At 40.0% G+C, this 13,965-nt stretch overlaps 1 protein-coding gene across 9 annotated transcripts in view; it reads left to right on the top strand.

Annotated features, from left to right (window-relative positions):
* The window catches only part of DPYD (dihydropyrimidine dehydrogenase), a 336,858-nt gene that overhangs the window by 411 nt on the left and 322,482 nt on the right, over window positions 1-13,965 (top strand). The window lies entirely within an intron of this gene.

The following is a 13,965-nucleotide window of genomic DNA, read 5'->3' as shown; positions in this document are numbered from 1 at the left end:
GTGGCGCCCGGCGCCTCCCCTCTGCTCGCCGCCTCCCGGCACTCCCCGGCGAACTCGAGGGCAGGGTGTGACCGAGCCCCGTCTCCCCGTGAGCTCGGGTTCCGGGCTCTGGCAGCGTTCCTGCGGGGCAGGGCTGCTCGGGGGCCGGGACCTGATGAGCCCTGGACGGTCCCGAGGTGCGTGGCCGATGGCCTCGGGCTCAGCGTGCCGTGGCTGCCTGTGGGCCAGCGGGGCTGTGCGAGCCCCAGCTCATCGCTGTCCCGCCGCGCACCCAGTCTCCCCGGACCAAAACAGTTGCATGGAAGGCTGGGCAGGAGGGCCGGGGTAGTGCCCTTGCTGCAAGAGGCGCTCTCACCTGTGGCACTTAAGTTTTTTGCATGACATTCCTTGCTGAGGGTCGTACTGGCTGCTGGAAGTAGGGTCCGCACCTGGCCTTGGGAAGGTGGAGCTGAGTATGCTGTGAGCAGGTGTGACCAAGGCTGGTGCCCTGGCGCACGTGGTGAGCTCCTGCTGGTGTTAGCCAGGTTGGAAGGTTGGACTTCAAGGTAGCATTTTCCCACCTTTCACAGGACCTCACATTTGGCTGTAAACTTCAACTCTTAGTGAAGAGTCTAGTAAAACAAAAGCAATGATAAACGAACTTGTGGTTGATAGTCTTGTTCTAGCCTGACACAACTTCGTGTTGTGTTGACGTGTAAAATGTTTAGTTTGGGCTATTGCAGCTCACTGAGGCCCAGACGTAATACACAAATATGCACAGCAAAAAGTTAAACGCATCTCTAGGTCAGTTGTTACTGAATTCTATCATTAGTTCTCGAATTGAGTTTTTGTGTCTAGTCCATTTCCTAGTTGACATGCTGTTTAAGCCATGACTAATGTCCAGAAATGGTCTTGCAGATACTCTGATAAAACTGAAGCATGGAATGGATGGGAAGAATGAACTATCACAGAAGTCTTCCTGGAAATTAGGGAGGCACTGTGGTATGAAATCAGCACTGCCTGTCTTTTACCAGCTCAGTATTTATAGAGCAGCTAGTCTTGGATTTTTCTTTAAGAGTTAAAGTTAATTTTTCTATGACAAAGGTTTGATTTTAGTTGTTTGGGTTTTTGAGTACTTTCCTGAAATTTTTAATGCAAAATATTTCTTGTATTGCATTGTTTTGTATTTCTAGATACTTATTACTCAGATTCAAAGAACAGTGTTATGCTAGGATCCTGTGTTGGTAATAGTATGCAGTACTACATGATTTAGGAGATGGGTTGATGGATTTTTTGAAGGGCTGGTGTTTACTTTATTCTGAGGTTTCAGATACAAATGTTGGTCAATATCTTACTGTATTTTTGTTTTCAGCAGTCATTTAAACTAGCAAGGAAATCAACACAGTCTCCTTCTAACAACATGTACTGTCTGGTCCTTCCCCCATCTGTTCAAATAAGTTTAGTCATTGTATGGTTTGTGTCACAGATGAATATATCAATAATTACTGATAATCTAATTGCAGTATTGCAAACCTGTGTGGTTTTTTGTTAATTGGGTTTTTTTTGGGTTTTTTTTTTCTTCCCCTGGATAGGACTTTATTTTTTTTTGGGGGTGGAAATACTGCTTTTTCAAAAAATGTTTTATCTTTGTCCTTGAAGTAGGGACAGTGCCTTCTAGCTAATTCTGTCATTGTAGAGAAATAGTCTCATAGCTTGTTAAGTGGAGGAGTCTATCAACATGAGCACTGGCAGCACAACTTGAATATTTTGGTCACTTTCTTGGCTACGGTATAAAAACTGAACCAGTGATTTAATGAAACTTATCTCGATGGTTAGTAATTAAAGTTCATATAATAAAATATTACAAACGATCTCTTAAGTCCTGGTGCTACTTTACAATGTATTTAAATAGTTAAGGCAGGATAAAAAGACATGTCATTGTTTAAAGAAGAGCCAAGAATCTGTGTTAGAAATAGCTAAAATCACTGATGGTTCTCCAAGTTATTTTACAGAAAAAAAAAATTCCAGGAAACTGTCCCTAAGAAATCTTGTCCCGTTTGCTTGGCTTAGCCAGCAGCTTCAGCCTCTGGACCTAACTAAAGAAAATGAATAAGTTACATGGAGAGTTGTCTTCCTAAAATCTGCTTTCCAAATTGCAGATGACTAGGTGTGTTTTGATTTAAATGTTTTTGTTGTGATTTATTTGCTTTTGTCCAATTTTGGTTTTTTAACACTAAAATAAAAATAACACCCAAAATACCGAAACAAAACAACAGCTCTCCCCTCAACTACTGGCAACTCCACAAACCCCAAACACTGCTTTTTTAAAAATAAAGTCAACTATCAAAGCGTGCTGCTAATATTCCTTGGACACTGATACACTAAGCAAAAGGAAGGAAAGCTTGTTTAAAAATAGCTCCATGTGAAAGTATCTACCTTGGATTTATGGTATAAGGACTTGCTTTGGGTTTTTGTTTATTATCTCTCTAAATCTTTACAAGAAGTTTTGAAATCTACACTATGAGGGCAGCATTCCCTTTCTAACTTGTAATCTGAAACCGTTAAATGTACATTTAAGCTCCAGAGAATATTTACAGACTTCATTTAAACTTCCCAGTGATACTCTTCTCTTTTGTTTCACTTGATTCCTGACTATCACTGTGTGTAAACCATATATAATTACATCTATTGCAATCTACAGGGTTCTTTGAAGAATTAAAGTTGTCAAATCAAGTACTCGGAAATTAATGAATTGCAAAATAAATATAATAGGATCTCGAATTACATTGTTTGGCATTGTTCTATGCACACTGTGTTTTCTTGACTGCATTCCAGTGTTGCTCTGCAGTCTCTTATCTTTTTACTTGGTGATGTTTGGGTAGTGGATACTTTCCAGCTCTTTGCCACCCAGACTACAATCTGGGGAGAAGAGTAGGTCTCACAGTTTTTTGGAAGGGGCTTATTCACAGCAGAGCAGAGACACTTTGCCACACTGTTGTCACAAACCTGAAACATTCACAGAAGATCAAAACCAGCTCCCCAGGACAATTTAGTATGAAAGAGCAGTATCGTTCTTACAGTAGGTTGGCAGTATGTTGGTCCTTCACAGATCTAGCCTTCCTTCTGAATCATGCCTTCTGTAGATTTAAGGGGAGTTGGGTGTTGATGAGTGGGTAATTCCCTGCTAGACCAGCAGTTGGGTACCTAGAATGCTGTCACAGCTGTTTCCACCCCAGCACTGATGCTTGACTACTGAGAATAAAATGAAAGGTATGAAGGGCTAGAGCTATGCTCTGAAACTGCAATCAGGGAATTGTCTGAGAATTATCAGGGTAAATTTGTGTCACTTTCACTTAAAATGCAATGAACATTGCCACTGTAACTATGTTATGCTTTCTCTTCATTTAGCTTCAGAAAGTATAAATGGCTCTTAAATAATGTATTTTTATTTCAAAAGTTATATAATTCATCCACTTATTTCTTTGGTTTTACTTCAGGGTTCAGAGGAATGTTTCTTTAGGGCCAGAATGTGCCCATTGGGTGCTGACCTTAGTGAGAACACAAGAGGTCCAGGAGTTCTTCAATGCTCAGTAGGCAGCGTGTTTGTTGATTTTGAGTTCCTTCAGCATCAAGTTCTACACTGCTGTCTGAAGGTCCTAATGAATGTGGAATGAGGTTATGGGCTGTTTGAGCAGCTCACTGGTGGTTCAGACAGCACATCTGCACTCAAGGGCTGCAACTGGTTCCAGAGTCAGCCAGGGGAGCAGAGTCCCTTGTGCCATGTTTCCTTCTGCATGGAAGGGTCACTTGGGAAGTGCTTCTAAGTCTTGAGAAAGCATTATTGTACAGCCTGCAAATTCCACAGTGTTTTAATAGCAGGTTTGGTGGCGGTGGCAGTTCTTCATTCCCTGGGATAAACTTAGTAGCTATTACCTAGCATGGGCTAGGACAGGAAGGTAGGCAAGTTTCACTTGTCAGGCTTATTTTTCTCCCAATGCATGTGCAAAAACTGCAGGTAGAAAGGTATGTCTGAGAGCTGGGCTTGGTGTGCTCACAGTGGGAAGCAGGGCTGGGGTTGAAAAATAAGGAGTACTGTAAAAAAACAGGAAACCTCCAACAAGATAGCAGGGAACTCTACTAGTCAGCATGGCTCACAAAATTGTTAGGCAAAGGTTATGTGAATAAATAACTTTCTTTGATCTAGGCTAGACTTTTATTTTAAAAGCCCCAGTTATTACAGTGTCTCTCTCTGTTGTAAATACCTGTCATTTTTTGAAGTTCCATAATGAAGCTTTAATACGTAGAATGTTTTTATGCTACTGCTTTATAGCTTGAAGTGATGATCAGATGGCTGTTCCAGATTGATGGCTGTGTCTTCCTAGGGTCATTTGTCAAGCAGTCAGTGAGAAAACAAAATTTCCTCTTTAGCTGTTTTTGCTTAATGAATTTCTCAAGTATTTTCATTGTTTTAGTGATTTTTTTGTAATAAACTCTTAGCTGAGTGGAGCAACAGTTATAGCTTGATTACTTAGACCTTGTGGAAGATTATAGACCACAGTTATAATGTCTGTCTTGGACAATTGAACAATGATTTACTCATCAGGTTAAAATTTGATCTGGCAAGTAGGAAGGAAAGTCTTCTGTGTGAAACGTGTTTTCTTGTCACGTTTTGTATGCAAATCCTGTTGATGCTCAAGGAATTATGTATGGTCTTGCCTCTACTGTCGATAGTCTGCCAGATTGTAGCAGTCAAGCCCTCCAAATAATTATATTGGGGAAAAAAATTGACTTGTGCTTTTCATTTTTCTTCAACCTTTGTGTTTTAATGTTACTTACAAATTAAACTCCCATTTTTTTTCCATCCTTAAAATTTTTACTCTTTTTGTGTGGTCTTTCATGTAAGAACTGCTATTCCTACCCTTCTTGTAGCTGAGACTTACGAGTTATCACTGTGGTTAGCAACCCTGAAAACAAGAAGGAACTAAAATTCATTTTCTTTTAGTTACAGAAATTAATTTCATGATGATTTTATGTTGTAGACCAAACTGCAATTTTATTCTTTCCTCTGTTTAGTGTTACATCTTTTAAGAAGGTTATATGCATGCTGATATAGAAGGTTGTATACATGCTGCTATAGAAAGCTGATATCCATGAGGCACGATTTTGCCGATCAGCTGTGACAAGAATGCAGCACTGCAGGGCAGGCATTTGAGATGCATTTGAAAGGGTGCAGTTTTAGCAGCAGGGCAGGACTTGCCGAGTTTTCAGTGCAGCCCAGAGGGGTGTGGCTATGTCTGATGGGCTGGCGTTTGCTTGCACCCAAGATTGCTTGGCTCTCTCCATCCTACTGGCCAGTCTACATGCATGGTGCAGTTTGTGCTACCCAAAGACACAAGCTGCTGCTTTTCAAATTAACACTTTGAAAAATTCTACTGTCCATCCTATCCTATACCATTTTGCCAGTGTCAGTAAAATGACCCAGGGAACACAAAAGTAACTGGCACTGGGTTGGGAACACAATTCTAGTTAAAATGTTGAGAAAAGCTGAAATTCCTGGTGGCTGCAGACAAGCTAGATTGAATATGTCCTGTTTGTTCTGGCTATGCTAACCCTTTGACAGCACCGAGTTCAAATCAAAAACTGCTTTCTCTCCCTCCCTGGTTGCCTGGCAACCTTCCTCCTCTTATTAGCATATGATTTCTATTCCTTTTTTTATTTCATCAGTACAGTGTTACACACTCTGCTCCCTGCCCTGTGCTGTTGCCTTTGAGAAGAGCAGGATTTGTGCCTTTATATGAGACTTCGGCAAGTATGTGATTTGGCAAAGAAATCAAACATTTGGGATTAGGAACCTTTGGCCATAAATGCCTTATCAGAAGCTCAGAGGGTGGTGTTTGTGTGGGCATGTTTTTCAAAGTCTTTTCATTTTCATTTGCTGTCATTTTTATACTAAGGGCAGAATTCTTGCAAATCAGCACAGCATAAATCTCTGGCATCTCTACATGTGCAGAGCATCAGTTTGAGATTGGCTACACAGATCTTGGGGGGCATTTTGGCCTCTTGGTCTTTATGCAGTTCTGTAATGCAGTATGCAATGCCATAATTCAAAATATAAATTAAAAAAAATTTAAAAAAAAGTTGTATATATACAGGTCAAACTGACTGGGGAAGAAAGCAGCTAAAGAAGTAAGTGGGAGAATTGAACTAAATTCTTCAGTTTTCTTCTCATAATAATGCTTTTTTGAAATAAGAACATTTTGCATTTCAGTTGGCCCGGTGTATTCTTTTATGAAATAACAGGTGTTTCAGACTGGGTCTATAGTTTAAATTGCTTTTTTTTTTCTGTTCATAGACTCTTACAACTATAATAAATACCCCCCCTTTTTGTTTTTTTTTTTTTCTTCTATTGCATAGGGCAAAGATCATTAGATTCAAGTAGGAGTAGAAAAAACAACAGTAACAACAGAAATTAGACACAGTGAGGAGGAAATGACAAAGCATGTAAGTTTGAGGAGTGTTTATATCAAGATATTTAAAGGAGTTTTTTCTTAATATTATCCAAATCATAAAATCACAAACGAAATAATCTACTTTTTCAATGCCCTTGTTCTGAAGGAGGGTCAGGTTTCTCAGGAAGTATTTAAGGGGGTTTCTAGGGCATGTAGGAAAAATAATTAGGGAGGCCAAAGCTTAGTTTGAACTTAATTTGGCAACTTTTGTAAAGGATAATACAAAATGTTTTTACCAATATATTAGCAGTGAAAGGAAGGGTAAGGCCAACCTTTGTTTTCTACTGGATATGGGAGGGAACTTTGTAATTGCAGATAAGAAGACAGAAGTGCTTAACACCTTCTTTGCCTCAGTCTTTAGTGGGAAGACAGTTTGTCCTCAGGAGAACTGTCCTCCTGGGCTGGTAGATGGTGTCAGGGAGAGGAATGGTCCCCCTGTTATCCAGGAGGAGGCAGTCAGAGAACTGCTGAGCTGCTTGGATGCTCATAAATCTATGGGACCAGGTGGGATCCATCCCAGGATGATGAGGGAGCTGGCAGATGAGCTTGGGAAGCTGCTCTCCATCATTTACCAGCAGTCCTGGCTCACTGGTGAGGTTCCAGATGACTGGAAGCTCTCTAATGTAACACCCATTCACAAAAAGGGTGGGAAGGAAGATCCTGATAATTATAGGCCAGTTAGCCTGACCTGGTAAATTAGCATAATCTGGTAAGGTTATGGAACAGTTTATACTGAGTGTCATCACACAGAACTTACAGGCCAGAGTGTCAGACCCAGCCAGCATGGGTTTAGCAGGGATAGGTTGTGTTTGACCAGCCTGATCTCCTTTTATTGCCAGGTGACCTGCCTGGTGGATGTGGGAGAGGCTGTGGGTGTTGTCTGTGGACTCCAGCAAGGCCTTTGGCACTGTCTCCCACAGAACACTCCTGGAAAAGCTGGCAGCCCATGACTTGGACAGGAGCACTCTGTGCTGGGTTCAGAACTGGCTGCATGGCCGGCCCAGAGAGTGGTGGTGAAGGGTGCTGCATCCAGCTGGGGACAATCACCAGTGGTGTCCCTCAGGGGTCTTTGCTGGGACCAGTTCCATTCAACATCTTTATTGATGACATGGATGAGGGGATTGAGTCTTTCATTAATAAATTTGTGGATAATGCTAAGCTGGGAGCCTGTGTCAAGCATGTGGGAAATATAGGTTGGCTATTAGGAAAAAGTTTATTACAAAAGGGTAATAAAGTTCTGGAATGGTCTGCCCAGGGAAGTGGTGGAGTCACCATCCCTGGATGTGTTTAAAAAAGATTAGATGTGGCACTCAGTGCTGTGGTTTAGTTGAGGTCTTAGGGCATGGGTTGGGCTTGGTGAACTTGAAGGTCTCTTCCAACCTAGTCATTCTGTGATGCTATGATTCTTATGCTGTGGTCTGAGTTTGGCAATTTCTCTTCTTTCCTCTGTCAAAATACTTAGACCTTCCTTTGAAATATCTGGGTTCTTACCGTAGTCATAGATGCCTCCCTAAACCAGTGTGGAATTTTAAGTGGTTTTAGGTCTTGCAGAGACTTCACTATTTGAATTAAGAGTAAGCCCACCTATAAAAGTATTTTATGTTTAATAATGCTTCCAGTATTTAAAGATATAATTTCATAAAGCATTCTTAGTTTGATAAATATTAATGTATGTGATGTTGGTATTTAATTTGTAGATTTAAAGTGATAAACACAATGAAGTTCTTGAAATGCCAAACCTTTCATCTCTGCTCAAGCCAAGGTTCAATTTTATTTTCAGTATGACATTTGCTGCCTGAAGTGTTACAAGTGACTTGACCTTAAAATTACGTTTATTTTAGTTCATTGAAATGGTTGGCCTTTCCAGTTCAACTTGACACCAACAGTGAAAATGGGAGAAGGCAGACATGCTTGCCTGAGACTCTATTTGAAAGCAAATTAAAAAAGTATCTAGGTGATGAATCTAAATATTTCCATTTAGATGGGATGCTAGTCATCAGTTAAAGGCAATCATGGTGCATTCTGACATTTTAATTTCAGGTTCAAAAACAATTATATATGTAATTAAGGAGCAAAGTGTCCAGGCAGCCAACCTGTCTGATTTACGTGCCTTGTTGGTGTGTGTGTTTTTTTAATAGAGGTACCTGTGCACAACACTTTGAGACTGTAGAAGGTGGAAAAAATGAATGTTTGATTTTAGTTAATGTGTTTTTCCTAAGGACACTTTTCTTTCAAGTATTAGTCACACATTCAATGTCATTAGGTTTGTCTTTATCATAGAGATTGGACTCTGTGCCATTTGCAAAGAGGTTGTTGTGATAGCTAGTTTATTTATTAGTATATTGCTGCACGTTTGCCTTGGTTTTTGGTGTGATTTTGTTAACTGTGCTCTGAGAGGCCTTATTTAAATTGGAATGTCCATTGGAATGAACTGTCCTGGCTGGGTTTTTCAGTCAACAAAACATTTGTTCGATGTGGAGAGAATGAAGCAGGCTGTTGTGCAAGAAATGCATGTCTGCTAAGGCAGGGATGTTTTGTTCTGATGTGCACTCCGTGCAGGGCTCTCTGCCCAGCCTTGAGAGAGGTCCTCGTGCTGCCCAATTTCATCTCTGTCAGTCAAATAAAAAATGAGAATATTGTGCTCTGAAGGGAGCCCTTTGCACTCTTGCAATGAAAGGACAGAAGGCAGGATGAGCTTCTGAGAGAGGAAAAACGTGCTAATAAATATGTGGAGGGATCTACAGGGAAGGAGAAATAAAATATACATTGAAAGCAAGCTATTGCTGAGTTTAATAATCACGGCATTTTCCTGTCCAGCTGTTGAACTGTTAGCATCTATACTGGCATCTTGCTCATTATAAAATGCTTGTGTTTTCACTGAATGTGAAGAGCATTCTATGAAACCCAACTCTATTCTGCTCTTAACAATAAGCTGACTACCCTTCCATCCAGGCATGTCTAGCATCCATGCAAAACTCCAGAATTCATTTGTGAAAGTCGGTAGAAGCGTTAGAATAAGTTATTAAAAATGTAGACCCATAATGGGAGTAAAGAAGATTGGAATTATAAAGGGAGGTTTTACACCTGGAAGTTATTATAGTTATTTAGATTGAGCGAGAATAATAACCAATTGTTTTCTAAGATGTATGACACATTTATGAAAAACCTTGAAGGATAAATGGATCTTTTTAGTATGCTACTTCCACAAAGGACTCTATGAATAAAATAATAGTGAGAGAACTCTCAGTGGATGCTGAATACTGCTAATTGATGAAATTATTACTTATTACACTGCAACTGAACTCTGCTTAGAAACACTATTTTCAGTATGATTTTTTGAAAATGACAGCTGAAATGTAAGAGGCTTTGTATTGAAAGTGAATAGTGATAATTTCTTGATATCTTTGAAATGAAAGATATTTCAGTGACAGTTAAAATTGAAAAAAGTGTTTTTTCTTAAGTGCACAGATCATGGACTGTGACTATGAAAATAAAATGAACTTTTCTGAAATCAATAAAGTGGACTTAATGTGGATTTATGAGGCATTTTAAAAATAACTTCAAGTATTCTATTTATAATAAAGCAGTCAATTATTTGTGTCAGCAGTTTTCATATTATGTCACATTTTAAGGTTAAAAAATGGATTTGTGAGATAGAGTATAGCTATTATATTAAGGAAAACTCTTAATTCTAAATTAAATCAGTATTGAAGAATACTGCTGATTTACTGCTCAGGGCAAAAATGGGAATAAGGACCAAATTTTCCTTGGTTTTCTCTTGATGAAATTAGAGCCTGCTGTCCTTCTTGGTATATCTAGTTAGGCCTGTATACTAACTATTATGGATTGTTATCAGTAATTGGTGTGAGCATCTACGCTCAAAAGATCATGTATAGTGTAACATTTTGGAATAGAATATGAGTGAATATGAGATCTAATTTTAGCCTTAACAAATCTGTTCATTAGTGCTAAGATGAACTTCTCTGTTAATTTCAACAGACTGCAGCATCAGAGGGACCAAGTAGGCTTGTGCAAATTCATGCACACGCTTGTGTGTGGAAGTGCATGTATGCTACAGGAACGCAAGATGGGAGATAAAAAGCGGTTCCCTGGCTTACTCTGTTTCTGTTTTAAAGTTGTGTTTGCTATTGCCCTTTTTTCAGTTCCAATTGAAAATGCAAAATTTGAAAGATTTTAGGAAGCACGAACATAGCTTTTCAAAACAGATGGAAGTGAGAAAGTGACAAAAGAGTTTGGAGAAAAAAAAGCAAAGATAACCACAACAGAAGCTGTTCTAGAATGCTGGTGATGAAATGTAGAAATAAAATAAATACAGAACAGAAAAAAAAGAAAATATGATCTCCAAGTATCTATAGACTAAGTAAAGTGTCAGTAACAAATACTAAGCTGAAAGGCCAATACTCTTTTGTTAGGATAGGGAATGATAAGAAAGAGTTTCTGGAAGACTGTAGAATAAGAACCACTTTTTCAGTATAGCAGAATAGCTTGCATACTGCTAAATCATGTCACTAGGTGAGGAGATAAAATGAATTGATTTAGGAACCCCAAGAAGTATTTAGCACAAAAGCGAAGTTAGATAATTTTAAACTCCCAGTATAATGTTCTTTATGCACTTGATCAATGAGCCCTTAGTGAAAAATACAGAAGTCTTGAGAGTTGGGCTAAAACTCTTTTAGTGCTGGAGCAGCATTCATGTCATGTTCTCTGATTTGCTTTTGTAATCTTAGTTGAACAGCAAATCAGTTCAACTTCTCATCCAGATTTTCCTTCCATCCTGTGCAGGGCAAATCAGGAACATGGGAATGGAGGCCTTATTGTTCCAGGGGTGACGCCAGTCATGATTAAGTTATTTTACAAAAGTGTCTGTTCTTGTAATTATTTGTGACACTTCCCCAATTTTTTCCATATTTCAAATGGAAGCCATATTTCAAATACTCTTGTATTTGAGTAGAGTTAAGTGTTTAAACTTAGAGTTTCAGGCTGAGAGCCATCATCCTAGAGGCCGGTGTATAAGTCCAGGAGAGTGAGAGGGAACAACTGTTGTGGTTGTATACCTCCTGTCTCTTTGGTGTTCTGTGTGAATCACCTCCTCAGGGGCTGTAAGAAGAAGCTTAATTGGGCATGCAACTTCCTCTTCTGGAGTTAGTTACCTGCCATTACTTAGAAAGTTTTCATGACTGTGAATGTAGGCCCTGACTCAGGAAAAGGGAGAAAACAAATAGCTAAAAGAAGAGCTAACCTGAAGTTGAGTGGAAAGAGCTCAACATGATTTGGCAACATCCTGAGCTGCATCAAAAGAATTGTGGGCAGCAAGTCAGAGGAGGTGATTCTTCCACTCTTCTGCCCTTGTAAGATCTCTGCCTAGAGTACTGCACCCAGCTCTGAGGTCCCCAACATAAAGAAGATGTGGACTTTTTAGAGTGAGTCCAGAGGAGAGCCAGAAAAATGGTCAGAGGGTTGGAATACCTGTCCTCTGAAGACAGGCTGAGAGAGTTGGGGTTGTTTAGAAGAGCAGGCTCAGGTGAGACCTTAGAGCAGCCTTCTGGTACCTAAAGAGGACCTACAAGAAAGCTGGAGATTTTTTTAACAAGGACATGTTGTGATATGCCAAGGTGGATTGGCTTTAAACTGAAAGAGTGGGTTTAGGTGAGATGTTAGGAAGAAATTCTATACTGTGAGAGTGTTACGATCCAGTTTAAACCCAGAAAAGCAAGGAAAATGAAGTCTTTGTGTACAAACCAGAAAGAACTTAGAATGTTCAAAATATAACCAAAAATGAGATTAAAACCAAATGAGGTTAGATGTTGGTGCCAAAAAATTGGTATGTTTTATTTAATAGTAGAAGAGGCAAAGAGGAAAGAAAGAAAATAAGTGTGCGTGGGGGCTGGGGAGACAGGGAGAGCAGTGGTTAGATGGAAGCATATCACCCATCCGAGGGTCCCAGTGATGTCTTGTTGCTCCCCTCCATCTGCTCTTCTTGGTGGTGAGAGTCCCCTGCCTCATGCCACATGCTGAAGAGTATGGAATTCCATACATTAATACACAGTGTGGGCCAGGTGGGAATGACCATGTGCCTCCCTTGTATCTGTTGCATCATGCTGCAGTGCTCTGGTGCAGAGTCCAGGGACCACTTTGGAGGCCTTTGATGGGCCGTGTCACCCCCTCTGCTGTGGATAAGCTGTTCTTGGGGTGAAGGGCCCCTCAGCTGGGCTCCTCTGCCTGATGGAGGATGGGTAGTCACTGCCTCTCACCAGAGGCCTTCCCAACACACACCCAAAGTCTCTCTCCCCCACCTTTTGGTGCCAGGGTCTGTTCGACCCTGGCAGCTGACAGCCCTGGGGCTGTTGTCTCCGCCCTGAAGGCATTAGGCTTGTACTTTATGAATGTACCCATCCCTGACTTGTTACTTTGTCTTATCTTCATCTCAGAGGCCCATTCAGGGTGTGGAGGTCATCTCTTTAGCTTTTGTAACACAGTTCTGCTGTAGTAGTCAAAAGTCTTTCATGAAAATGTTTAAGTTATAAACCATAGTATTTCAGTCGCTGTGGTGAGGCACTGAAGAGGTTGCCCAGAAAAGTTGTGGGTACTCTTCTCTGGCAGTGTTTGGGGCCAGGTTGAATGGGTTTGAGGAACCTAGTGTAGTAGAAGGTGCCCCTGCCTGCCCATCATATGGGGGTTGGAACTGGATGAGCTTCAAGGTCCCTTCCAACCCAAGCAATTCTATGATTCCATGACGTAAAGATTAAATCCACAATTCTGAAGCTGTCGGGCACAGAAGTACGGGAAGATGGTACTTACAGAAGAGTAATCTTGGTACCTTTCCTTTATATAGTTTCTAAAAAATGTTACTTCTGTTACAGCTTTTCCTGTTGCTGTTTCTTCTCGTAACAAACTGCAAACAAAGGGATACTACTTTGAGATAAATGGGTTTTAATACTTCCATCCTAATTGAATGGTAGTATTGTGGTCTTGTATCTTCTGTTCTAGGGAAGAGTACTTGGAGCTGCCAGCAAGATGGGAATTTTATTTTTTCAAAAGTCCAATAGTTAGATTTTGATAAAGCTTGAAATCCACAGCCTTAGAATCATTACAGTGTGTTTGTAGGAGAAATATTTCATTGTAAATTTTAGAAAACCTTACAAATGATACAAATAGTTCTTCCCTATTCAGAGATCTCACAACAGAGGTAATTTTGCTTAATAAATAAAAGAATTAGAAAATAATGCTCATACATACAGCGTTCTTTAATAAGTATTTAAAAGTAGGTTTTCTCTATAAGCATGAGACAAAGTATAATAGATCAGAATCCAAATGTTTGCTGGCATGTTTATAGATTTGGCAGCTTTATCTCATTATTTTATTTGAAGAGAATCATCTCTGTTTCTGCCCCACGCATTCATCAGTATTTAATGTCAATAAGATTTGAAAATCAAAATTGTAAGAGTAAAGCTCTCCA

Source organism: Lonchura striata, chromosome 9 (assembly GCF_046129695.1).
Source record: "Lonchura striata isolate bLonStr1 chromosome 9, bLonStr1.mat, whole genome shotgun sequence".
NCBI lineage: Eukaryota > Metazoa > Chordata > Aves > Passeriformes > Estrildidae > Lonchura > Lonchura striata.
The sequence above is the reverse complement of the archived record's forward strand: the minus strand, read 5'-3'. Positions and strand labels throughout refer to the sequence as shown.